At 41.7% G+C, this 26,624-nt stretch overlaps 1 protein-coding gene and 1 long non-coding RNA gene across 2 annotated transcripts in view; both read left to right on the forward strand.

Moving 5' to 3' along the window:
* PDE4D (phosphodiesterase 4D) overlaps positions 1 to 26,624 on the forward strand; it is an 811,089-nt gene that overhangs the window by 54,213 nt on the left and 730,252 nt on the right. The gene's annotated exons all lie outside the window — the stretch shown is intronic.
* Positions 11,549 to 15,233, forward strand: LOC144586217 (uncharacterized). Its single transcript, XR_013540950.1, has 2 exons — positions 11,549 to 12,861; positions 13,647 to 15,233. It is a non-coding gene; the product is annotated as an uncharacterized LOC144586217 (long non-coding RNA).

Here is a 26,624-nt window from a genome sequence, read left to right on the forward strand (position 1 = left end):
TAGGATTGGATGCCTGTCGCGTTCCCCACGTGGCCCCAAATTAGGAGCTCGCGCTACGTGCTCCTCAGCTGCCACCAGTTTATTACATCAACATTACATTCATAATCGAGGTCCAGACCATACGTCATTTAAAAAGAACCAAACAGAAATTGTTTATTGTTACAGATGTTGCTAGAATAAGCAATGTTGTCAACATTGCTTAAACAAACATTCTCCTTTATCCTTCTCAATCACCACTTTCCCGCCCAAACTCCAAAACTTTTGATCTCTTCACTTCTAACTCTCTATCTCACTATCTCTAACACCCCCTCCTCCTGCTGTCTCTTATATATCGTGACTCAGCTCCTCCAGCACTCTCATTGGTCTATGCAGATGGCATACGAATATTCATGACCTGGGTGGATGCCACAATTCCCTTTTCTTCAACTGTATTTTGCCATGTCTGCACTAGCAGTAGGGTCAATAGTCTTATTCCCACATTGAGGTGTTTTGTCTCAGACATATATGCTGGGAGGCAAGGGGCATTAATGAAGTGGATAGAGCTGTGTGCCATAGGCCTATCTGGTGGCCCCTGAGCTAGTCTGAAATCATAGTTCTATTGTGGAAGTAAGATTTCCAGATACATTCTGTGCATGGAATGGGAGAAGGCATAGCCTTGCTTTTATTTTTAAAAGGCCCATGGCACAGAGCTTATATATATTTTATATTGATTTATTTTATGTTGTAAGCCGCCCTGAGTAGACATGGTTTAGAGGGGCGGGAAATAAATAAATAATAAACAAACAAACAAACAAACAAACAAACAAACATAAATAAATAAATAAATAAATAAATAAATAAATAAATAAAATTTTAAGCAAGAAATACAGTTGTAGGTAGAGAGCAGGTTATGGCAAATACCATCTGATGGTGCTTAAAAATAGGAAAATGTCTTTTATATCTAGAAAATGGAGGCAAGAAGTATTCTAGCAATCCTCATTTAACTGCCTTAAATGTGACTTGTGTGAAGATGTACATATGTCTGTTTGCTGAAATAACTCTATGTATGTCTCTAGTTTTTTTCAAACATTCAGTATGAAATAAAGTCCATAGAAGGTGAGTTGGCCCTTCTACAATACCAGGATGATCAAGGGCACATTCACATATCACCTTGATGACTTGCAGTTGAATGTGCGAACAGGATGTGTCTGCCTGTGGTATTTGTGTGTTCTATGATGAATAATTCAGAAATGCAAAAATATCAATTGACTTTCCTCAAGTGAGAATCATGAATTTATGGACTGATTCTAAGCTTATGCTATAAGCAGCCATCACTTCTAACCTCTTCATTTTCTAGAGAATATCTTGTTCAAGCACATTTAACAACACTATGTTGGCCTATCTTTTCTGATAATCTAGTGGCAGATGTTAATCTTGATGTTTTATGTTTTTTGTGCTTAATTGTAGGGGCATAATTCTGCTTATTAATAGTTCTTGGCATCTACAGATTTAGAATAGTGCTAGGAAACATGTCAGTAGGGCTTTCTTCTGAATTCAGATTTTTATAAATGTGAAGTTCTTTCTGCACTGTTTGGTAAATCTTCACAAATTCTTTAAAATTTAAAAGAAAATAAATGTTCTCTTTTTGTTTACCAGCCAGATGCAATGGATTTAGTTATATCCAGTGTAAAGAACAGTAAATTCTACCTTTCCCGATACATAGGTATTAAAGATAAGGGGCACTTTTTTATGGTGGCAAAAACTTGGCACTAATATGTTTGAAGGCACAAGAATTCATTTTCAAATTTCTGAGAGTGAAGTACTCAAAGCCTTGGGCCTAGATGGACCAAATCTGTCAGTTCTGGTCTATAAAGTTACTCCTCTACTAATATGAAGAAATTGCCAAAGGTCTATACATTATTACATGTAAAAAGAGAATGGAAAGAAAATTCTTACCCTTCCCTAATTTACAATATGCAATATGCCTTAAAAAACATCAATGGAAATGCTAATGTACTTGGTTTGGGAGAAACTAATTTTGCCCTGATTAGGGTGAAAAGAGCCACAGTTTCCGTGAGATTGTGCGTGCTTGTTATTTTCTATTCAACCACATGGTTGAGCTGTCGTGCAACCAATTCTATGCCATCTAATATAAATAAATGCTGGAAGAAGTTCTTGAATGAAATTAGTGGAACCTGGATAAAATTGTGGGGACTGCCCTTTGATAGGATGAGGCGAGAGAGAAGGAAAGGGCATTGTTGATTAAGACTAAGATGGCATTATTGAGGAAGGGAGGCTGCCTGGCACCATTCTGCTATCCCCAGCCTTGACCTGCTATTCACATAGCAGGTCAAGGCTGTTTGGGGTGCCAGGCAGCATGCATGGGATTAAGCTCACCAAACATCAGAAGTGATTTGATGGCACGTAATGTATATCTACAGTACACCCCCTCACATCATAAATATTTTAGTATATCTTGTCATGTGACAACACTGAAGAAATGACAGTTGGCTACAATGTAAAGCACTGAGTATACAACTTGTATAACAGTGTAAATGTGCTGTTCTTTCAAAATAATGCAACACACACCAATTCATGTCTAAACCGCTGGCAACAAAAGTGAGTACACCCCTATGTGACAATGTCCGAAGTGGGCACAAAGTGTCAATATTTTGTGTGGCCACCATTATTTTCCAGCACTGCTTTAATCCTCTTGGGCATAGAGTTCACCAGAGCTTCACAGGTTGCCACTGGAGTCCTCTTCCACTCCTCCATCACAGAGCTGGTGGATATTAGAGACCTTACACACCTCCACCTTCTGTTTCAGGATGCCCCATAGATGCTCAATAGGGTTTAGGTCTGGAGACATGCTTGGCCGGTCCATCACCTTTACCCTCAGCTTCTTTAGCAAGGCAGGGGTTGTTTTTGAGGTGTGTTTGGGGTCATTATCATCTTGGAATACTGCTCTGTGGCCCAGTCTGCTTCAGAATGTCACAGTACATGTTGGGATTCCTGGTTCCCTCAATGAACTGTAGCCCCCCAGTGCTGGCAGCACTCATGCAGCCCCAGACCATGACACTCCCACCACCATGCTTGACTGTAGGCATGATACACTTGTCTTTGTACTCTTCACCTGGTTGCCACCACACACGCTTGACACCATCTGAACCAAATAAGTTTATCTTGGTCTCATCAGACCACAGGACATGGTTCCAGAAATCCACGTCCTTAGTCTGCTTACCTGTTGCAAACTGTATGCGGGATTTCTTGTACATCATCTTTAGAAGAGTTTCCTTCTGGGATGACAGCCCTGGAGACCAATTTGATGCAGTGTGTGGTGTATGGTCTGAACACTGACAGGCTGACCCCCACCTCACCCCTTCAACCTCTGCATCAATGCTGGCAGCACTCATACGTGTATTTCCCAAAGACAACCTCTGGATATAACGCTAAGCATGGGCACTCAATTTCTTTGGTTGACCATGGTGAGGCCTGTTCTGAGTGGAACCTGTCCTGTTAAACTGCTGTATGGTCTTGGCCACTGTGTTGCAGCTCAGTTTCAGGGTTTGGGCAATCTTCTTATAGCCTACACCATCTTTATGTACAGCAACAATTCATTTTTTTCAGATCCTCAGATAGTTCATTACCACAAGGTGCCATGTGGAACTTCCAGTGACCAGTCTGAGAGAGTGAGAGAGATAACACCTGCTCCCCCTTCAAACCTGAGACTTATGGCACTAATGGGTCTCATAATATCAGGGAGGGAAAACGGCTACTTGGGCCCAATTTGGACATTGTCACTTAGGGGTGTACCCATTTCTGTTGCCAGTGGTTCAGACATTAATGGCTGTGTGTTGCTTTATTTTGAGAGGACAGCACATTTACACTGATATACAAGCTGTATATTCACAGTATGCATGCAGGACTTCCTCTTCGCCGATGATGCAGCCATTGTTGCCCACTCGGCTGAAGACCTCCAACAACTCATGAATCGTTTTAGCAAGGCCTGCCAAGACTTTGCACTAATAATCAGCCTGAAGAAAACACAGGTCATGGGCCAGGGCATGGACTCACCTCCCTCTATTACGATCTCCAAGCAAGAATTGGAGGTTGTTCATGACTTTGTGTACCTTGGCTCAACAAACTCTGACACTCTCTCCCTAGATGTTGAGCTGGATAAACACATTGGGAAAGCAGCTACCATGTTCTCTAGACTCACAAAGAGAGTATGGCTGAATAAGAAGTTGACGGCATATACCAAGATCCAGGTCTATAGAGCCTGTACACTCCTGTACTGCAGTGAGTCCTGGAGCCTTTGTGCATGGCAGGAGAGGAAGCTGAACACGTTCCATATGCGTTGTCTCTGACACATTTTTTGTATCACCTGGCAGGACAAAGTTACAAACAGAGTAGTCCTAGATTGAGCTGGAATTTTCAGCATGTATACATTACTGAAACAGCGACGCCTATGTTGGCTTGGGCATGTCGTGAGAATGGCTGATGGTTGGAGTCCAAAAGATCCCTTGTATGGAGAATTAGTGCAGGGAAATTGCCCCAGAGGGAGACCACAGCTGCGATACAAGGACATCTGCAAGCGGGATCTGAAGGCCTTAGGAATGGGCCTCAACAGATGGGAAACCTTGACATCTGACTGTTCAGCCTGGAGGCAGGTGGTGCATCACGGCCTCTCCCAATTTGAAGAGACGCTTATCCAGCAGGCTGAGGCAAAGAGGCAGTCCCGGAAGCAGCAAAATCAGGGAGCTGGGCAGGGGACAGATTGTATTTGTCTTCAGTGTGGAAGGGATTGTCACTCTTGAATTGGCCTTTTCAACCACAGTTCCAAGTCCTTGATACAGAGCACCTTACCATAGTCTCTCAAGACTGAAGGATGCCTAAGACTAAGACTCACTGCTTTACATTGTAGCCAAGTGTCATTTCTTCAGTGTTGTCACTTGAAAAGATATACTGTGTATACTTATGTGTCCTGTTTTGTCTTCCTTTTGGTAATGCTTATGTGGCCACTCAAGCTTCCATGCCTCTCCCAGCGGGCTACCCACAGCCACAGTAACCTCTGAGTGCTCTTTATCACCAAACTGATCATATTTCTTCTCTGCATGCTTTTTTTTTTTTTTTTTTTTACTCAATCCAGACCAGAGATGAGGAATTCCAAGTCCCACTAATTTTAAGGCACCAACAAATGGATGAATCTCACTGAGTGTTTCCTGAAACGTATGAAAACGGTGGGTGTGGGTGTGACAGGAGATACTGGCTATTTAATGTGCAATAAACTTTGAACACAATATTTGGGAAAGGATATGTAAAACTCAGAGGAGAAAGATACTGGGAAACTATGGTTAAAATGTAATCTCATGTGCTTGTGAGCTTTCTAAGTATCAATTTAATGTCTAATAATAATAATGTATCAAAGGTCTACAGTGACCTTTGATTAAAAGGGTCAAACAAGCTACTAGAAACTGGAAGAAAGAAAGATTACTATGGCTCGCAAGGATTTCTGCAGTTAAAATGTCACTTTCCCTTAAATGTTGGTTTCATTACTGTCAGTTTAATGCGGAATGCACGCAAAAGAGAATAGGTTACTTCTGATAGAATAGGCACTGGCCTTGAATTGAGGCCCATGAAATGCAATCTTCAACAAAAAATGGGAAGGCTGGCTGTTCCTAATCTATTTTTGAAGTATGAAGCAGCTGAGCTGGTCCAGATAACAATATGGTTATCTCTTTGTTGTGAGGATATGGCCTATAAATTGGGACAGCTTATGTATAAAGCCCTTTTAAATGCAGTAGTATAGATTCTGAAGACAGATGAAGGAAACCAGCTATAGATCCCACAGCCATTCCTAAAAATTCTTAAAGGAGAAAAAGAAGTTTTTTTCCACTGGTATCTGTGATAAACTATACAACATTTCAGATTAGTGAAAGGGCTAGAACTTTTAAGCATAAGAAAAATGAAGTTGAAGAAATTGAAAGAAAGAGTAATACATGAGCAGATACTCGTTCAAATCTATACCTGCTGGAGCATCTGGATTCTTATGCAGAACAAAAAAAAATGCCTTGGAGGTTTTTACAACCCTCTGAAATGGTTTTTTAGGGGTGTGGGAAAGTTACAAGAATGACGGTGCTTTTCTCCTTGTTGGCTGTGCCCCAGAGGAGACAACAGCAGGGTTCTCCATTGTGCCTCTAGACAGGGGGAAGGTTGGATGGGTGCAGTATACAAAAGCATCTCCACACACACACAGGGCTGGACTTGAGGGATGGGATTATAGACAAGCAGGGGCTTCCCAGACCCTCTGCAGGCCAGATGGGAAACCTTTCCTTGCTGAATTATCCTTTGAGCATAGGGGACAGAATCTATGGAATACTCAGGAAAGTCAACAATTCTTTTCAGCTGAATTGGAATCAACACCATCTTCTGAAACCCAAGCCTCCCAAACTTGAGTCGTCAGATATTCTTGAATTATAAATTCCAGAAATCCTGGCCAGCACAGCTAGTGATGAAGGCTTCTGGGAGTTTTAGTCCAAGAACAAGGTTGGAGATCATAGTGTGGAAGGTTTTGCCACTTAACAATTAGCAATGCCTGTTTCCCTGAAAAGACATCAGCATAGAACAGGGGTCTCAAACATGTGGCCCGGGGCCCATATGCGGCCCGCCGAATGATAGTTTGCGGCCCGCACCTTGCCTGTCCCCCTTGAAGCACCCATGCGTCCTTTGCTGTCAAGAGTAAAAAAAAAGCCTTGCCTCGCTCAGTGTGCACCTGTTAGGGGCCCACCCTGTTCTGTTTAATTTCACGGGTACCAAGTGAGGGCTTTTCTCCTTTGGCAAGATGATTCTGTGAGGGTTTTTTTATTTTATGTCATGCCCTCCTCCCCCCCACCCCGGCTAGGTGATCGCAGGTGCTCCCTCCCTGCTTCACTTCTTCATCCTGCTGCTGGTGGTGGTAGTGAAGAAGGAGCCGGAGGGGGTTGTGGCCAGTGATGAGGGCTCGCGCACCCCTCCTCCTCCTCAGAGCCCCAGCCAGGCTAAGGAAACTCCTGGTCGGCTTCCTCGGTCTCTTGCTCTGCTTGGCGGAAAATCTGATGTGGCCCAGCCTCACCCAGACTCTGCCTTCAGCGGCCGCCAGATAAGTTAAGTTTGAGACCCCTGTTCTAAAACTAACCAGCCAGTCATAGATAGGGCCAGAATGACTATGAATGAGTTCTACCATCTGGTTCAAAAGGATAGTCTGTCATGATCAAGAAGCTGCTGTGGAGTTTAAAAACATCAACAAGGACTCATTCTTTCTGTCCTGGCTTCTAGCAAAAGACCTTAATCAGAATGACAAAGGCTGCTTCTGATTTCAAACTGGGCCTGATTAAATTCAGATGGCTCCAGGAAGCTTGTCTCATCTAGGAAAATTTAAAGCTGGCCTGCCATGACCTCTGGTATAGCTTTGCTCAAGGGATATGTATATGTGAGACTGGTTAGTAGTTTCCTGTATGTCCAGAGTGGCCAAAGACAGCCCTCTAGTCATTATTGGACTATAATACCTTGGAGCTATCATAAGTGATGATGTTCTCTAGTGATGAAGAAAGCTGCAATCCAACAACATCTGGAAGACTGCACTTTGCCCCCTCTTCTAGAAAGTTCCTGACCATACTTTAAAAAAAAAAGAAATGGGTTTTAAGAGGGTAAACAACCACTCCTTCCATCAAGGACAAATTAACAATAGCAGACATTTTGCAGATCACTCATATGGTTGCCATAATTCAGAGGTGGCTTGACAGCACATAACAACAACTACAACAGTCCAAAATATTGGGAAGACTCAAGTTCTCCCACCCCTATTCCAGTTTCACTAATTCATGTTCCTGTAGTACCAGTGTTTTTTTTTTTGTGAGCCTTGTGGTGCAGTGGTTATACTGCTCACAACCTGCAGTTCAATCCTGGGTAGTGGGCTCAAAGGTTGATTCAGCCTTCCATCTTTCCGAGGGCAGTAAAATAATTACCCAGCTTTCGGGGGGGGGAGGGTGGTAGAAAGCAATGTGTAGCTTGGATGATTGAATTGTAAACTGCTCAGAGAGTGTTTTAAGCACTATAGGGCAGTACATATGCAGCACCCTTTGCTTTGCTTTGTTTCTTTCTGGCCACTTCTTGCTTCCAATCTTTTAATTTTTTTGCCAGTCTCTGTGGCTGCAAGATAAACCAAAACTGTCTCAGATCTGCTAAAGTTACCCATCACTGCTCATCAAACTTCCTTAGATGTTGAGGGACTCCAAACATTCTCACTGAGCCTCACACAGGCTATTCAATAGTGATGGATGTTGGAAAAGTCAGTTCATTATTTGGAGGACTACAGGTTCCCCACACCTGTTATAAATGTTCCAAAGCAAAATAGATGCTGCTTTATTATAGATTCAGGAGCTGAATGTTGTAGATGAGTTGGTTATGGAACATGTTATGAGTTCCGTTGTTTGTTTCGCGTTTTATCAATGCATCGTACTCTCACACTGCGATGGGGAAACTGGAAGAACTGTTATTGAGGATGTTCCCTCAGGGTGAACTGCTTCAGAATCAGCTTTGTTGTTCCTTCTGCACTGAAAAGCCTTTGGAGTTCAATGTGGCTGCTTTAGGCTTCACAAAGCCCCCTTGCTCTGCCTATTGTGCTGGGTACCTTTTATTTGTGTAGATTACTCGGACATGAACAAAAGCATGCTTCCAATTTTCTAAGGCATTTCATTAATGTCAGGCAAGAAGGCTGATTATTTGATGTTCAAGAGGATCCTGCTCTTCACTCTGTATCTCTGTTAGAGAGAGAACTGTTGTTGTTAATCTACTACAGAGATGCTAAATAGAAAGTGAGCTGAGCCTGTATCCCAAAACTTGCTCACCTGAAACACAATCTGCATTGTGTTCCTGATATTTCCATATGATTTATAGGATGTTGGGAAGGGACGGAAGAATGATCAGATAATTCCACTCTCTTTTTTTTTCTTCATTTGACAAGCTAGGGTTTTGCTTTTTTGTTTTTGTTTAATTCCAGTGCATGCTTAGTTGTTTGGTTCATTTACTAAGTGTTTTCTGTATGTAACTAGATGTAACCTGTAGATCTCACATTCTCTTCTACAGGATCACCATTTGTTATCATAGCTATGTGTTCTATTTTATGGAAGAGACTTCTGTATTCGAAGGATGTCCCACATTTGAACACTCTCCCTGCAAGAATTATGTATATATGTGCATATGCAGGTTTGCATGCGGTGCTGGAAACCTGTTTGGATGAAGGGAGGTGGTTATGGAAGGCCCAGGACCAGAACAGGAGAAGGTAACCAGTAAATGGGAAAGCAGTGTCTTGCTGATCAGATTAGCCAATGAGCATCCATGGTAGAGGAGATGACAAAACTATAGTTTCAACATACTCCTGTTAAAATGTACCTATGGACATAAATATCCTAGAGTCTTAATATACAGGGGAAGTCATCCTACACACAAGCAATATACATAGGTAGAGACGGTCACAAACCTGAAAAATGATGGTTTGTGGTTAGCCATGAACCAACCAGTTTTTGGTCCATGACCAGGGTGTGTGTGCACCTTTTGCACCACCACCACCACCACCACCACCGCACTGCTACCATCATTGTGAAGCCGACGATGGTGGCGGCACTGGCACGGTGGCATGGCCTTCCAGGAGCCCAGGCACTGCCTGTGCATAAGTGCCCAATGGCCAGTTCCTCACCCTGATCAGCTGGGAGGCAGACACATGCACATAAGGCAGCAGCCAGGTTCCATTCTAGGAGCCTAGCCGCTGCCAGTGTACACACGTCTGACCCCCATCAGCTGGGAGGCAGGGACGGCAGGCCTGCCTCCTAGAAAGGAAGCCAGGCCACTGTCTCAGAAGGTGGCAGTGGTGGAGGTGCGGAAGCAGCAGGATCAGATATGGGAGGTGACCGGGCAGCGGGAAGGGGGCAGGCGGGCATCTGCTGGAGCACAACAAAGCAGCAAATGGGGAAAAGTTCAGCACTTCATGTTGTTTCAGCAAAATGGGTTGCACAAACTGAACCACAAACCAGCCCGATCTCTGTTTTTCTTCTGGTTTTAAGTTTGGTTCATGCCCATCTTTACATATAGGTTATCACCTTGCTTTTGTTATGACCCTACCTTTTTCTCAAAGCTCAGCACAGCAATTAGCCTAAAGTGCTCAATGCTTTTCTTAAACAGACTATAGTCCACTAGCAGCTCCCCCATTTATTCTGTCCCCGCTTTTTGGCATGTGTCTAGTTTAGGGATAGATTCTTTTTCTCTTTCTCTTTCTCCTTGTAGCAGTCGTCCCATTTATGCTTAGCCACCACCATTTGCTAAAGTGTCCAATTTGAATTAGAAGCCTCTGTAGCCACCTGGATTTTGAAACCCTCTCAACCTTGCAAGCTTTCTTTCCTTGAGTTAAATTTCTCCAATAATATTTCAGAGGCAAGTGCATTTTCATATCTAATCACTTGCTTGTTGCCACTGATGCAGCTTGATTGTGATCCTTCTATCTGCCAGTGCAGTCTCTGTTGTGTATGTTTTGATTGCTGAGTGTCTAAAGTCTCCCCATTGAATAGCTCTGGGTGAATATGATACAGTGAGCCCAAGCTATATTGGGTCATACTACTGTAGTTTTTAAAAGCAGGTGTGTATGTGCAGAACAAAGCATAAGTCGATGCATATTTCTTGAGGGTATCTTGGTTAATGTCACTTCAAGTTTGGGTCAAGGGATGAGAAAGGAGAGCAGGCGACTTGAAGTTCCCAGCTTTGACAGGAAACAGAGCAGGGACTCTGCTGGTCGATAGGCTTCACTCTTTCCTGCCATTGTGACAGGACTGTTTTTCTATTTTGACAGCAGTATTTATTTCTACCCCTTGGAGTCATATACTCCTTTTCTTTAAAAAATGGCTCCCAGAACACACACCCCCCAGCTGAATGACTGGCAGCCATGATGGCTTGGGAAGTCTAGAAACTACAGTAAAAAAATAGCTCTTAAGTTACCATACCCACATTCTATACACATTTGTGCTGTCTTTAACTCTCTCTCTTTCTAATGTATAAGTATAGATATATTGTTTTGTTTCTAATGAGAATGAGTAAGAACTATTTACAAGGGGAAACTACTGTGCATTCATGCATTCTGTGCTTTAGCAGAAATGGGAAAGAAAATTTTAGTCACTCTCTCATTTTTTCTCTCCCCCCCCATTTTTTGGAAGACAGGTTTGAAACGGGAAAGAAATGCATCAAACTACGTGACATGTTTGCTTAAGTTTCTTTATCTGCAAACAGTACAGTGGCTGCTGGCAGCTTGTTTTGCTGGAAACAGAAAAGAGACGGGTTTTGAATATTAAAATAAGATGTTATGGTGTCAGATGGTTCAAGGATAGTGCTTTGTGTATACATAATGCTTTAAAACTGCATGTACTTGGGTTACAACAACAATGAGAGGACCCTGTCCTGCTAGAAAGCTGACTGTCCTTTGAGTAAGAATAAGTGTACGTAGCTCTAGTACTGAGAGAAAACAAGTTGATGAACATGTGACTATTGGCTTGTATCAGTGGTGGGATTCAAATAAATTAACAACAGGTTCTATGTCCTAATGATAAATAAATAAATAAATAAGTAAATAAATAAGTACATAAATAAATAAGTCAATATTTAAATATGTAAATATGTAAATAAATATGTAAATAAGTAAGTAAATGCCCAGGACAGTGGGATCTGATGAGGATTTCTTCCACAGTGGTCTCCCTACTGCCTATTATCACAACTACTTCTCACATAATTAAGACATCTGGATAAGTGCATCTGTTTGGGCATACTGCTGCTGTTACCCTCACCATGGGCATGTGCCAAAAACACACACACAAACACACACCTCACAGTGGGTGCTTATGACCAAGTTTGACAGAGAACTGACACATCTCTCCTTCCCTTTACCTCCTATTTTGCCCTATAGCTCACCAGTAAAACTTGCTTCCCTCCCCTTTCCTGCTCCTGAAATGACTGATAGCCCTGTTTGTTGTTACCTGGAGGCAGCCTTTGCGCACCTGTAGTGGAGTTCTTCTCCCCCCCCCCGCTTCCTTCTGGCTTGGAAGGTATGTTCCCTTTTCAGTCTGTTGCCACTCCACCTCACCCCCACCACCTCAATCGGTCCTTCAGTTACTGACTCCTCTGAGGTCTCCTCCTTCTCCATCTTTCCCCTCCACCCCGCACCCACCGCTTCTCCTCGTCAGTCGCTTTGGGGGTGTTGGTGTTGCTGGCGGCGCTGGTAGTGATGATGGCTTCCCTCAGAGCCCTGGCAGCTGCTTCCTCTTCTCATTTTCCACTTTTCCTTCATGCCACAGTTTCACCAAAAACATAAGACTCCCCCCCTCCACTGTCTTCCCCAAATTTCCACCTTCCATTTTCATCTCCTCTGTCCTCCTCTGCTGCCCCTTTTCTCCTTCAGCCCCACACAAGTCCTCAGGAAAGAGTCCTAAAATACAAGCCTTAGTTTTCAAGGAGAGTGCTGTGTAACCCCATGCAGTGCAGGTTTAATCTCTATTCCCTGCTCTGGGGAAACAAGGAAGGTAGTTGTGTGGGAAGAAGGGAAGGAAGAAGAAGGAGAACCTCACTTGCCTTGAAAGGCCCATTAGGGTCATCTTGAATGGCACGTAACACACATGTAAAGCGAAGATGAACTTGAGAATAACTCTCAAATTCTCTGACCCCTTCTGAAAAAAAAAGTTCTTACCACAGAGCAACAGTAATAGTAATAATGAAGCTTTTTCTGTAGCACAAGCAAGAGAGGGCTGCCACCCTGGGATGTGAACTGGTCTCTGAACAATGCCACAATCATTTAATCCCTCCCCATTCCAGGTTCTGTGGAAAAGTCCTACTTCGGGCACATCATGAGAAGGCAGGCATAGATTGAAAAAGACCATAATACTGGGAAAGGTAGAAGGCAGCAGGGAAAGAGGAAGGCCAAATGCAAGATAGACCTACTCCCTAAGGAAACCACAAGCTTGAGTTTGCAATAGATGGGCAGGGCTGTTGAGGCCAAGCCATGTTGGAGATTGCTCATTCCTAGGGGCACCCTAAGTAGGGGGGAATTTGACGATACATAACAATAACAGCAACCTCAGGTTTTGTATGTATTTAACTGCCAGTTCCAAAAAGTTGAAAGGTTATTCCCTTAATTGGTTGTTGTGGGTTTTTCAGGCTCTTTGGCCGTGTTCTGAAGGTTGTTCTTCCTAACATTTCTTCCAGTCTCTGTGGTGAGACGTTAGGAAGAACAACCTTCAGAACACGGCCAACGAGCCCAAAAAACCCACAACAACCATCAGACCCCAGCCGTGAAAGCTTTGCAAATAAATGCCCTTAATGGGGGGACTACAACTCCCAGAATCCTGCACCAACCACAAAGACAGGGTTACGATCTCCCTCAAAACAGTGGCCAGAGAAACCCATTGGCCAGTTATTTATTTATGAAATGTATGCTTTTTTTGCAGCTTGTGGGTTCTGCTCTTTTCGTCTTGTTTTCAAATGAGTCACTTTTTCTTACAAAATAATTGTAAAAACATGTTGACTCAATACTAGACTGCCACGCAAGCATCTCCCGCCCACTCCCCAATTCACCAACATTTAATCCCTCCCCATTCCAGGTTCTGTAGAAAAGTTGGAGGCAACAGGAAAAGAGGAAAACCAAATGTGAGATGGATTGACACCATCAAAGAACCCACAAGGTTGAGTTTGCACCAGCTGTGCAGGGCTGTTGAGGACAGCACAAAGGGGCAACGTTGCAAAAACAGAAACTTAAAACAGCATGCTGACATGTGGCTCTTCAAAGAGGACTGTCCCAATTAACAAAAATTCAGTCATCTTTGCAGACACCCTTGGCCTGATCGGATCGTATGTCAGATACCCTGGACTGCCAAAAAATATGAGTAATTGGGTTCTAGATCCAATTAAGCCTAAATTATCTCCAGAGGCAAAAAAAAAACAAAAACCTGAGGCTGTACTACTTTGGGCACATCATGAGAAGGCAGGCATAGATTGAAAAAGACCATAATACTTGGTAATGTGGAAGGCAGCAGGAAAAGAGGAAGGCTAAATGCAAGATGGACCTACTTCCTAATGAAACCACAAGCTTGAGTTTGCAATAGATGGGCAGGGCTGTTGAGGCCAAGCCATGTTGGAGATTGCTCATTCCTAGGGGCACCCTAAGTAGGGGGGAATTTGACGACACATAACAATAACAGCAACAACAGGTTTTTTATGCATCTAACTGCCAGTTCCAGAAAGTTGAAAGGTTATTCCCTTAATTGTTGTGGGTTTTTTTCGGGCTCTTTGGCCGTGTTCTGAAAATTGTTCTTCCTGAAAAACCCACAACAACCATCAGATCCCAGCCGTGAAAGCCTTTGCAAATAGATGCCCTTAGCCACTTTTAAATTTTTTACAATCATAATAAAATATAATACCTGATAGAGCCTGGTTCCCCATTAGTTTTTCCATAGATCCTAAATACTAGATTTCCGCATACCAATGGAAAAAGTGGCATGTTCCCTCCCTGAAAATCTAAATAACTAATTAATCACCAACAGGCTTCTGACCTTTTTTCTCCAAAGTTCAGGTATTTATTTATTTCAAAAAATAGAAGTATCAGTTTTTTTAAAACCCTGGAGCCTTGGGTTGTTTGTTTGTTTGTTTTTATTTTTAACCCATCTTTCTCCCTGCAGAGTGTCTCCAGTGGTTCACAAACCCTGACACAATGATAAATATTTTTTTTACATCCCACTATAAGGCAGCATAAAGATGCAATAATACATAAATGCTAAAAGGTTCTAAAGGGAATCCTGTTGAAATAATTTTGAAAATATATTTTACATGATAAAAATTTTTAAAAGCAATCCCATTTCATTTCCCTCCCTCCATTTCTCCACAGCAGTTTACATGTTAAAAAAGCCTACCACAAAAGTCTTTGCCTGCCAGAGTCAAGACTGCATGGCAAACAGCTAAGGCAGGGAAATATTTAATAAAAAGCCAGCTTTATGCTCAAACATAGTTTGCCTTTTATGTATTATACTTACTTACTTGAATAATCTCAAAAATGAAAGCTTGAAACTTAAACCTATCTCAACACAGTCCTCTTGAAGATGCTGGTCACAAATCCTTGATTAGTATGCTTTAGTCCCTCCTCCTCCTCCTCCTCGCAGTCCCTCCAGCCCCCAGCCTGAATGTCTGGATTCCCCTTTGATATGTTGATCTGCTTTCTTCAACCCTAGCCTGATGGTAAATCTTACTAGTGTTAAAAAACTGATAGCTGTCTTCCTGTTTTTGAGTAAGCCTGCCATTTGTCTCCTCAAATTGTCAGAGCAACAGCCTTAGTTGTCTTTAACTTGAAAAAAAACACATAGCCCCCCTCCCTCCCCCGCTCGTCGCTGGTCACCTGGCTCCTCCGGCTTCATTCATCTCAGGCCAGTAACCGGATCTCCGAACTAAAATAAAAAATAACAACCACCTCTATGGAACCAGTGCGAACCGGGTCAATCCCACCTCTGGCTTGTATGAATATTCATGCTTAAAATCAAGCATCCGTAGTGATATAGTGAGAGCGCAGGTGCTCACTATAACAGTTCACATAGCCATCCTACCATAAAGAGATGTCAAAAATGCAGATAGCCAGAGCAATCATATCAGAGGATGTCCTTTGTAAACTCAGTGACACTGAACTGCACTATAAAGGCGAAGCAAAGTTCACAAATGTTGCATTACAATGCAGATCATTTTAAACAGTGTATTACTCCTGGGAAAATCCATTTTTCTCTCATCTGTTGTGAGTATTGCACAATACTCAGAGAGAACAGGGAAACCTGTAAGGATAGTGGTAGTAAATGTCCTAGTCTTTGACACTTAACAAGTTATGGGCTTTCAGTTCTGCAATCCCTGACTCTGCTACACCACTGTGTATCACAGACCACCTTAAGTGAAAGTATCTATTAGGATGTTGGGAGACAGGAAATGATGGTGCCTGCTGCCTATAGTTGCATTGTAAACAGATACTAACTCTGGAGTAAAGTGCAGCTTATATACCATAGTGCTTAAAGCACTCTTGGGTTTTTAAAACAATTTTTCTAATTATACAGGCTACACATTGCGAAACACACACCCCCCCCATGAGATGGGTACTCATTTTACTTACCTCGGAAGGATGGAAGGCTGAGCCAACCTTGAGCTCGCTGTCACATCTGTTGGTATTGAAGACTGCCGGTAAGCAGAGTTTGGGCTGTGATGCTACAGTTTAATCACTGCACCATGAGACTCAGTAGGGATTATGCAGCTGGAGACAGACCTGAGAGGGTATTGGTGGAAAGGCAACAGAGCAGTCAGTGCAAATGAGAAGACACCAGGAATTAGCCTGACAAGCTGTCTCTTTTGCCCCCTGTAGGTATAATTCTCCAACAAATTGGGTTGCATTCTTCTCCATTTCTCACAGTGACACAATTTGTGTCTTCTCCATATCTGTCACATGGAGGACAGCAGGTGTAGGCTATCGGCAAGGACCAGTTGGCTTTCAAGGATGGTCTATTAGAATATCAGCCTCAAACCAAAGAGGTTTCTGGGATACCTCATGCAGCAGAAAGTTACTCCCTGCAATTCCCATTGTTTCAAGGCTGTGGGCTTGCACCTTTCAGAACCAAACAGCCTCTGCTTTCTAATCAACTCTTTGATTTTATTTAAACAAATTATTTTGCATTTTACACAGTTCTTTCAGGCCTCTTATCTCCTCAACTCTTCATTGATTTTAATGGTTTCAATGCATTTAGATGATGTTAATGGTTTTTATGGTAGGGTTGGTTTTTACTTGATTTTATGATTTTGCAATTGAATTTGGTTTTACTTGTTTCTTTTATGATGACGAAGGAAGGTTATAAATAAAATTAATTAATGGCAAAGGTCCCAGCCAGTTACAGGTTAGTACAACAAACATCTGTCCATTTTGGAGAATTCTAGTGGCTCTTTCATATCGCCACTCACCCACCTCAGCATCTGCTGCTTGACATGTCCAACAATAGAGATAGCCCTGCTTGGTTTCATATGTTATTCCGGATCCACTAGGGTATTCAATGCTTTCTAGCTAGTTCTGCCTGCCTCTTCAGAAGTTCAACTTTTGTATTATTTAGTCTTACTTAGTGGATTTTCTCTCTTTGGTCTTTCTCTTTCTTGTTGTTTTATCTATGTTTTATATGGAACAATCCACTGGTGTTGACTTTCTTATATCTAATACAGTATTGAGACTGCATAGTCCATATTGCAGTACACGCTGTCCTCTAGCAGTCTCATCATGAAAACCTGAAAGTACCACTGACCAGTGTTAATGATCAGATCCCTCAAGCTTTAAAAAGAGCTTCTTACATTATTTATTTATTTATTTATTTATTTATTTATTTATTTATTTATTTATTTATTTATTTATTTATTTATTTATTTATTTATTTATTTATTTATTTATTTATTTATTTATTTATTTGACTTTTATACCACCCATTTGACCAAAGGCCACTTTGGGTGGTTTACAATATTGAAAGTTACAATAATAGTAATAACACAACAATCACATAACTAGAAATTCAAAATAAAAACAAAATTGACAATAGCGAGACCCCTGAGTAAAGATGCATAAGATGCTGCTGCCGGTGTACTGGAATTGGTAATTAGAGCTAGTTTTATGACTACAGCTCCCAGAATCCCCAGTGACTATGCTTACTGTTGCATTGTAGGAGTAGGAAAAAGAAAAAACACTTTTCTAACCTTTGTATTTGTAAACAAATTCTCAATGTATTTGCCTAGTGATGTGCATAGCAAATTAAAAAAAACCAAAACCCAACAAGAACAATATAAATAATTGTAAAACTAGTGTAATAGTAACAATTATGATCAAATGGGCAACCAAAGCAAAAGGACAGTAATCTCAGGACCCTAATGCACAGCTGTTTATCATATCTTTGGAAGATATAAATCATTTTCTTGAGTTGAACACATAGATTGTTCTTATTGATCTCTGATAGGGACATGAAAGATTTCTGTGCTGACATAAAGGTGGCTTAGGACATGGAAAGATGATGCAAGTTGTGCTGACAGGGAAATTTCTCTGAAGTTGTTTCATCTAAAGTTACTGCATTGCCTGAACTGACCCTCCAAGTATCACTTGATATTTCCATTATATACTTAGCCAAGATGAGTGATAAAAACATAAGCCCTCAATACACAGGTTGGCTTGGAGCAAATGACATGTATGGTTCCTTGAGTCAGCACCAGTGGAGATATTAGATTTTCACGCCGGCAATGATTATTTCTCCTATGCCAGGGGTCTCAAACTCAATTTACCTGGGGGCTGCTGGAGGTAAAGTCTGGGTGAGGTTGGGCCGCATCAGATTTTCTGCCAAGCGGAGCAAGAGCCCGAGGAAACCGACCAGGAGTTTCTTTAGCCTGGCTGGGGCTCCAAGGAGGAGGAGCGTGCTAGCCCTCATCACTGGCCACAACCACTTCTGGCTCCTTCTTCATTATCACCACCACCAGCAGGATGAAGAGGTGGAGAAGGGAAGGAGCATCTGCAACCGCCTAGCCGGGAGGGGGGGAGAAGGGCACAACATAAAATAAAAAACCCTTACAGAATCACCTTGCCAAAGGAGAAAAGCCCTCACTGGTACCCGCAAAATTAAACAGAACAACGTGGGCCCCTAACAGGTGTGCGCTGAGCGAGGCTAGGCTTTTTTTTTACTCTTGACAGCAGAGGACGCGTGGGTGCTTCAAGGGGGACAGGCAAGGCGGGGGCTGCAAACGAGAATTCTGCGGCCCACATATGGCCCCCGGGCCGCATGTTTGAGACCCCTGTTCTATGCTGATGTCTTTTCAGGGAAACAGGCATTGCTAATTGATAAGTGGGGAAACCTTCCACACTGATCTCCCTTGCTAACAATAGTCCATAGAATTCATCTGGAGTGTGGACTTCCTCTTTTGTCCATTTTGTAAGTTGAGGGGAAACCAGCAAACAGTTGATCTCCGCAATGGAGTTTAATGTAAAAATGGGAAGGGACAGAATTATTACTTGAATACTTGTGGAAATGGGATTAACAGAAAATATTCCTCCATGTCTAAGAATAACCACTGATAAGTTGTGGGGACCATCCCCAGAGAGGTGTGCTGCATACATCTTTGGCTACAGGTCTCATCATCCCTTGCCAACCTGGCCAGTGGCTATTGGGAGTCGAAGTTGTCTTCTAGCAAGTCTAGAGTACACCAGGCTGGGGAAAGCAACTGGATGCTCTTCAGACAACTGGGATGTGAGTTGTGCAATTTATGCTTGAAGAAATGGATGATCCACTTATGGAAACCAATTTGTTCTCATCATTTTCTCTAGAGACTGTCAAGAAAGTGCAGCCATTCCTAACTTGGCAGCTTTGTGTTGTTTACTATTCAAGGATGATGCTCTCAGGACTTTCATATTTACAACACTGTCAAGTAAGGGGAAAACATTTTGGCACCCAAATGCTATTGCTTTTGTATGAAGGATTCCCCCCCCGAAATGTTAATTTCCACTAACCTTTCTTTTTTTTTCTTTTTCCCCTTCCCAATGGCCTTGTGCAAGCTGCAGAGTCATTTGTCAGCAAACCACAACAACTCCTTTGAAATATTTTACAAGCCATCTGGTGAGTGCTTTTTAGTCTGGAGTTGGCCAGAAGAAAAGTCAGATTAAGGCAAAGAGAAAGGGAAGCAAAAAGAGAGACCTATCGGCTACCCTGCAGCTAAACTCCAGGGAGCAGAGCTGTCCTGTAATCCAATTAACTACAGTACTTTTGTGGTAAAAGTGAGAAGCAGCTGCAGATAGGTGGATGATGTGGGACAAAACAAAAACCCGCTTCTAATTCTTTAATTGAAGCCAGACAAAGAAGAAAAATACGTAGGTATATTTTCTTAAAGGCGAGAGAGAGAGAGTCTATCTGACTTTATTTCTGAAAGAAAAACAGTTCTCACCCCATGCTCCAAGCAGTAAATATAGGATGTTTTCATTCAGCACATGAGTAATAAGCTTCACAGCAGCAGAATGTCATGCTTTGGAAGTAGAAGATAACAATCTTCAATGAGGAAGGCTTAGGTTATTGGTTACTGTTAGATATCTTTGTCTAGATATCCTTTAATAGTTCTTTTAACATCCTGACTCTCTATTTAACAGGTTGTTTTAGAGAAGAGTATAAAAGAACATGAGGTAATAAAGCCCTTCTCCATTCTATCTTATTAGTGCACAATTATAATGCTAGAAAATGAATATAAATAACTTAACTCTCATGTTCCATGATGTTAAAAAACCTGCACAAACTTGCATCAGATCTGTTCTTTGGGTTTTTCCAATCTCATGAAAATGAGATTTTCAGCCTCATTGTGTCAAAACAATTAACAGTATGTGCCTTAGTGGGGCAGGGTGGAATGCTTGGTGCTTCTCTGCTTCACTCAACAAAATGTCTTCAACACCCCTCTGACCACACCACTGACTCCATCATTCTAATCTCCTTATTATGCCAACACACCCAATTCTTCAACTCAGGCAGGGGTCGGCTCACAGGTGTGAGAATTCAAACCTGCCTGGACAAAAGAACCTTTGTATCTATATGACAAGGTAGATTGAAAATGCAGTGACACAGAGAACTGAAAGCCTTGGAAAAGGAATGAAATGACAGCTAAGGAAATAAATTGATGCATGTGCTGTCAAAACTCAACACATGCATTTGGTGCCAGGACCCAGAGGGATAGAAAGAGAAACTGCCCTCTCTGTGTGCAGCTCTCCCATCAGACCAGCAACTGGAATTAAAGTCTACAATGTTACCCTAGCAGTGAAGTACTCTCATACTCTACTATTGGCTCCACAGTCCTTTGCTGGCTTTTGGACTCTTCTGAACAGGAAATGCTATAAAAGACTTCCTGTTTTGGCTGGGAAATTACCTGATCAACAAGCTCTTCTTGTCTTGCCATTTACCTGGATATTCCTTTGGTGTTTAGTTCTTGCCTCATCTCTGAGAGATTCCTGCACCTCACTCCTGACACCTAAGCTGTCTAGCCAGAAAGATGGGTGCCAAGCCCTCCATTTCTGGGGGGTAATGGTCACTTGGATTTTCATAACCTGATTTTAAACACATTTCTAGATAGTTTTCTTGTGTCATTTACACACGAGCATCCCATTCCAGAGGTCATACACAGTTTGGTCTTCTGTTTTTCCTCATTATGGTTTTGCATATCAAATCACTTGCTAGAAATACCTACCAGGAATAAATATAACTCCTTGTTTCAGTCATAACAGAGGAGCCGAGTTTTGTTTTTAAATTATTTGATGCTGTCTCTATTTTGTGATGAAAGCTGATAGGCAATCTGTGTTCATGTCAGTTTGTACTTTTCTCTCCCCCGTGCTCAAATTTACAGCCTTTTGACAAAACAACCACCTTCATCTACAAAGTTTCTTCTCCTTATATGGTAATACAAAATAAGCAAGACAGGACAGAAATTTAACAGCACAACACTGTGCTTGCCTACTCAGAAGCAAGCCCCTTTAATGCCTGTTGTGGGTTTTTCGGGCTTCTTGGCCGTGTTCTGAAAGTGGTTCTTCCTAACGTTTCGCCAGTCTCTGTGGCCGGCATCTTCAGAGCACAGTTTGCTGTCCTCAGAAGATGCCGGCCACAGAGACTGGCGAAACGTTAGGAAGAATCACTTTCAGAACACGGCCAAGAAGCCCGAAAAACCCACAACAACCATTAGATCCCGGCCGTGAAAGCCTTCGCCAATACAAGCCCCTTTAACTTCCTTGGGACTTACTTCCAGGTAAATATGTATAGGAAGAGTGGGCTGCTGTCGGCCATAGGCATCCTTCAGCCATTTTTGTGCTTCCCCTGACATTTCAGTCTTCCTTTCTGGAAGGTGATGCAGGGTTTGATGGTGTTGCAGGATATCCCATACTTTCCTGTAACAGAGTGATGCCACTGCAGAATTCTGTTAGTCTCACCAATAATAGGGGGACATTTGACAACTGGCAGGTGGCAGTGGGTGCCATGTTTCAGTGGCAGTGTCGGCCACAGTGTTTTTTTTGTGCATGTGGGAAGGTTCAGTCTGCCCCCTGCCCTGATGCTGGTAATTTATCTGCCACTGGTATAGCAGGCTTAAGATAAGCAAAAGGATCATAAGGGGGAAGGAGGAGAGAAAAGGGAAGGAGAATCATCCACCTCGTCCAGCCAGTGCAAAACATGGGAGAGGTGTTTCTCCTCTCCCTTATTTGTGCACCTACAAATTCTTTCATTTAGCTTCCTCTAAATGGTATATGGTAATTGGGAAGAAAACAGCCATTTGAATAAACTTAAGAACAACAACCTACCATGGTCAGTAGGTAAAATACATGACGAAATAAAACAGTACACATTTCTGCCTTAGAGATCTGTATGCATTATCCAAAATATGCCTTGTTATTAGGAGAATGTACTTTGGTCAACCTAACAGTGCTCATGTGGACAGGGAGTTTATTCTTTCAGCTAGCCCCACAATGTTTTTAAGAGGTGGGCAACCTCAGTGGAGCTTGAGAGCAACTTTATGTATGTATGGATGGATTTATTTATTTATTTAATTCTATACAGCCCATCTGGTTTACCAGAGCCACTTCCCTCAACACCTGACATGAGCTGCTCTTAGTTGAGAAATTGTCATTTGGAACTTCCACCTTTTCGGTGGGGACTTAGGAAATTATCCAAAATCCTGATATAAAAGATGCTGAAATCTACAGAAATTAAAATGGAGGTTTTACATTTTTTTATTTTTAAAAACAGCCATTTGTAGGAAGAAGTGCTCTTTTGGTGGGGGAGGGTAGATCCACTTTGAACACTACCGTGTGTTTGTATGCTTTGTCCAGACCTTTTTTTCCATTCATCTGTCTATTCATCTGTTCATTCATTCATTAAACATAAAAGATTCTGATCTGTCCAGATTTTAGATCATAAATGCCACCTGTATGTAAATTGGGGACTACCTGAAAAAACTATCCATCTGCTTACTGATGAAGTCTGCAGAAATTATTTTGACAGCATTCACCAGGCTGTTGGAATTAAAGATGAAGTAAAGGACTCAACACTTCCTTCATAGTTACAGACAGCTTCTACAAAGTAAACTGGTAATTTCAGGATTAAAGAAGATGAAGCCTTACTTGGGTTCCCATGGACATGGCATCTTGCTGGGGAAATCAGCCTATTGCCCTCCTTCTCCACTATCACCAGCACCAGCTAAACAAGTGTCACATCTTGACCAGTTTCAATGGTCTCTCCCCACCATGGAAGTGAGCCTGCTGCTTAAGCTGGGAAGAGACTGTTAAAGATAATCCATTTGTTCACAGTGGTTTGTACAAGGATTTCTAAAACAATCAAGCTAGAACAACTGGCAAAGGTGACAGACTAGCACCAGAAAAATGAGTTTCATTCCCACACTTTCTAAATTTCTCTGTCTGCCAATTTACCTTTCTTGCTTTGAGTGTCCAAGTCCAATGCTCTTGGAATGTGTTGCCCTTGATGGTGACATACATTATTTATAAACAAACCTTCCTTTAGAAATGGCAAGGCATCTATTTTCACCAGACAAATAAAGTGCAAGGTCATGTTAAATGGCTGTCAGTGCCTTCTCCATGGCAAGAGGCAGAACTGGGAAAGGTCAAAAGGACACTTGACACAGTATGTTTCCAGTAGGACTCAAAATCAGTTTATGTAGCCAGTAAAGAAATACTCTGGATGCAGCTGGTAAAGCAACTGCACTGTTAATAGTGCTGCACAAGTGAATGTAACTTGGTTCTCAACTACCAGAATTAAAAAGCTTGTACTTATTAAATCTATTGATAATGCCAATGAAGTGCTTATTTCGGTAGCACATATACTAAAATTGACCCCTGCAGAAGGACAAGACACAAATCTGTGAAGAATTCCATATTTTATAAAAAAATACAATAGCTCTGTTAAGTATGTTGGAAATATTCAGTTAGAACAAGGGAAAAAAGAATTGATCATTATGTCAACAGCAGCAAGACTGATATTTGCAAAAACAATGGAAAAATAATAATCAGTTTAATATTGAAGATTGGTACAAAGAAATGCGGAATATAGCTATTAATGATAAATTAACTTGTGAACTGAAAGTTAGAAATGGAATATTGAAAACAAATTGTTTTAAGGAGACATGGAATGTTTTCTTAACAGATGCATTTGTTAAAAAATAACAGGTTATCCCCCAGCACAAGAATCATTATATATCTTGAGATAGGGCACGTACTGTAAAATACAAAACAAAAATTTAAAAATCCTGAGGGTGGTGGGGAACACTGTATATTTTGAGTTATTTTTTTAGTTTATGTTGTCAAATTTTGTTTATTTTGTTTGTATATCAGTTTTCCAGTTATTTAAAGATCTCTCCCCTCTGTCTTTTTTTCCTCAAGGCTAAACATGCCCAGTTCTTAGTCTTTATTTAATGGGCTTGACTTCCCCCTTCTCTCCTGTGGCTTTTCTGACTTTAAATACTTTCATCATGTAAAAACTGTAGGAACCATGGAATGGGAGGAGGGAGTATTTCATTAACAACAACAGTGGCTATCAGACTACATTACTGAGAGTGGTGGTGGTGGGGAGATCTTAGTAATGAAAGACTTCCTCTTCCCTTCCCACAGTTTCCATGGTTCCACATAATTAAAAGGATTATTTTCAAGTCAGAAAAACCACAGGAGTGAATGGGGAAGTATTTGATTTTTTTTTAAAAAAATGATAAAAATATCCCACCACTAGTGCTATCATAATTCTTCCACAGAGATTTCAGTTAGTGTCCTTCTTTTTTGGCTTCAGTTCGGATTAACCCCATAGCATCTGAGGTGCTCCAGATCACTGCAGGGCAAGAGGATCCCATCAGGAACTGAGTCAACAAGATGCTATCTGAGCATATTTACATCAGGGCTAACCATTCTGAAATCCAGAATAAGCCAAACAGCATGCATTATTCTAGTAAACAGCAGCTCCAGAGAACAATTTTTGTCAGGACAAAATCTCCCCTTTTGTAATCTCTTGTGGTCCTGATAATTATTAAACTCCACAGGATAATAGATATGAACATTTTAAAAACATGTATCTGAAATGCAAAGGCTGGTATAACATCATGTCTACTTTAGTTGGGTTAGTTAGAATCCTAACTTGGTATTCTTGGAAGCTAGCAAGATCCTAACATCCTGGCAGATGCTGATGCTTCTTCATTAAGTTCTCCTCCAATTTTCTGGGGAAATTTTTCAGCCCAGCCCAGTTAGCTGTAATCATCGTTTTCAGTTTTCACTATTAAATTGCAGTATAGCAGAAAAACACTATCTTTGCAGCATGTAAGCTCACTTGTAGAGAAAGGGGATTACTAGAGGGCAAAGAGCGTGGGTCCAAATCCAAAGGCAGATGATGTGGCATTTGCCTCTCCAGAAGCTTGGAGTCAGATTTGGATAATGAAACTTCCATTAGGAAGGGAAAACAAACCTTGGAGCCCAAGATAAAAAAGTTACCCAGAGTCTCTTATCTGGTAGCATCAAATCCTCCCGTTTATAAGCAGAGCAAAGATGTGGACGTATAAGGAAAAACACCAAGAGAGTTCTGCTAAGACTTATAGCATAATATATTAGACTTGATATATTAGCATTGGTTTATATATATATATATAACTGAGTGGCAGAGTGTTGTTCTCACTCTCTTGCTTAAATAGTGAGAGCAGCCTATCAGAGCAGACATAGCAGCTGAACGTGGTTAATAAGCATTACCTAAGCTTGTTCCAGCTGCATGCCATCAGTCATCCATTGACTTGACGTTTACAGACACAACTTTGTATTCTTACTACAACATTAAATTTAACCCCTTGTTCACTTAAAGGGACAAATCTTGACAGTTTGATTCTAAAGAAGGCTTGCAGTTTGGAATCAAGATTAACAGTTTTGCACTCCATTTTTTAAAAATATAATATTTATTTATTTATTTAAAATATTTCTGCCCCACCTTTTTCTTTAAAAAGGAGATGTATATCACTGAAAATATAATATTAAAGGCTAAAATCAGTAAATTTTTCAATTATTAAAGAAGAATGAGTAACTGTATTTAATATGTTAGGTAAAAGCATTACTAAAAAAAAATAAAAACCAAAAGCAATAAAATATGAACCATCCCTTTTATTGTCTTATAGATCAATGGTCCCTAACCTTTTCCAAACCATGAACCGGTTGGGGGGGCAGGGTCCCCTGTGTGTGGGGGCACCCCCTGCTCATGGGTGCGGGTGAGCATGGCGTGCAGGCACACATGTGCGAATGAACATGGCACACTCACGGTTGAGTGGGGCGCATGTGCAGGTGGGTGGGCCATGCATGCATGTGGGCATGCGTGCGGGGAGTGTGTGTGTGTGTGTGTGTGTGTGTGTGTGTGTGTGTGTGTGTGTGTGAGAGAGAGAGAGAGAGAGAGAGAGAGATCTTCTCCACTGCCTGGTCCTGCAAAGGCCACGACCGGCAGTGGGCTGCGAACCGGGGGTTGGGGACCCCTGTTATAGATAGTCAGCGACTAAGGAGA

This window comes from Pogona vitticeps, chromosome 2 (genome assembly GCF_051106095.1).
Source record: "Pogona vitticeps strain Pit_001003342236 chromosome 2, PviZW2.1, whole genome shotgun sequence".
Lineage (NCBI taxonomy): Eukaryota > Metazoa > Chordata > Lepidosauria > Squamata > Agamidae > Pogona > Pogona vitticeps.